Genomic DNA, 2,154 nt, shown 5'->3' on the forward strand with positions numbered 1-2,154 from the left:
GAAATAAAGAAAACATCATATGAGTGCTTGGAGCCTCTAATTAGTATGCCTCCTCCCAAGCCCCATCAAAAGTGTGTGGAAAACTTGCCAATATAACCCTTTGCTCATCCCTTTTTATGACAGGTCCATGGCGGCTTCAACCTTACTTGAAATAATGTTTTACTGACCCAATGTACTCAAAAAAAAGTAGTGGGTAAAGCCTCCAGTAACACTAAATGAATTATTTAAGGATAAATTATAATTACCCAAGCAAAGAAGCGGTGTCATGAAGAATATGGAGAGGAGCACTGGAACCAATGAAAGCCTTCCGAAGAAGAGGGGTTATGCCAATCGTTAACCCCACAATCTGCATAATATATATTTATATAGAGAGAGAGAGAGAGAGAGCTTGACTTATAACCAAATTAAATATGATATTCAGTTTGTAATTGTAATAAAAATGCAAGGTATAATATATCAGCATTGAGTGGAGGAGGTCCTACAACTCCGATGTTTGATGGGGAAACAAGAGACTTGAGGTGTAAGCTCATGTCTTCTACGCATTTTCTCACCTATCACAGGAAAATTGCAAGAGTAAATAATTAATTTCATTTGCATGATGTGTTGTAAGAAAGTGAAGAAATTAATATATTTCAGAGTGAAATTTATGAATATATAAATAAATAACCTTTTTTTTGGTACTGAAGAAGGCAATGGATTGGAGGAGTCGGATTAGGACCGTGGTCAGAATCAACGTTGCAGATCTTACTTGGAACTATCCGAACCACGTTGTATACATATGACCAGAAGTATATGCCCCCTATCTGATCATTCATGTGTTTTTTCTCAGTAGTAAGAAAAAATGTCTACTAACAAGTTCACATGGAGATATGCCTCATCATATGTATCTGAAATGCTATATGAATGCTAATCTCATAGATATTCATATTTGTGATGCCACACTAATTGATTTACTCTTTATATGTATGTATGTATGTAGTATATAGCTTTATAAAGCTATATACGAGTAGTGATTAATTACTTACCAGTAACATCCTCACCTAAGAAGTGAAATCCGAATTTAACTATGATCTTATAAGATATACATAGATACACAAGTGCATGCATTTTGACATCTCAAAATATAAGACACTTAAAAAATATTTGATTAATGATTTTATTTTAATAGGAAAAATTACATATAGGTCTTGTAGAGTAAATTATTTAAAATAAATCTCGCAAAATTTAAAAATTACAGCCAAGTCTCTAGAGACCTAAATTTAATTTAAAATTAGGTTGTAAATATAATAATTACCGTTATAAAATATGCATTACGTTAGTCAAATAATTAATTTACAATTATAATTTTAACTTTTTACAATAGTAAGTACTCCACATATCATTAGATTAATTATTGGATATAGGAAATTATAATTATAAAAAGTTAAAGTTATTAGTTATAAATTACTAATGAAATAGTTATAAATTATTTGACTCAAGTTGAATTATACTCAAATCCCAAAGAATCTAATTGTGGTTTTTGAATTTCATAAGACTTATTTGTAAATAAATCAATTTACAAGGTTTTTATTATAAACAAAAATTACAAGTTCTGAAACACTTATCATGTTTTTTTCAAATTATCCCTCATAAAGTTAATATTTATTTTCACTGGAAACATTGTTTCATTAATTACAGTGATAATTTAGTCCAGTTTTTAAATTTTTAGACATAATTATTATATTTAACTAATTTTCTTAAATCATATGAGTTATTTTTTTTCTTATATTTAGAAACAAAGGAAGTATTCTCTATCTTTAATATTATTCTTTTACAAATGGAGTATTAAATAAATGATCTTTTTTAAATTTATAGTTTTATTTGAAAAAATACATTTATAAATTATATTTAATAAACTTAATTGTATGTGTGATTTTATTTAGAAATATATTATGATTTAATACATATGGACATTATAGATACTTTGTGAAGTAAAAATTACACAAATAGTATAAAACACTAGTAAAAAATTTGGGTAATGTTCTCTCCAGATGCATATAAAATATAGTAATTACATATGACAGAGAAACCGAAAAATTAAATTAGAGAGGGATTAATGTATTATTAGCTAATTAGTGAAATGACGAAATTAAATTAAGAGAGAAGGAAGACATA

This window comes from Prosopis cineraria, unplaced genomic scaffold (assembly GCF_029017545.1).
Source record: "Prosopis cineraria cultivar Desert tree isolate PC_DT_omini unplaced genomic scaffold, ASM2901754v1 PC10, whole genome shotgun sequence".
In the NCBI taxonomy this organism is placed as follows: Eukaryota; Viridiplantae; Streptophyta; class Magnoliopsida; order Fabales; family Fabaceae; genus Prosopis; species Prosopis cineraria.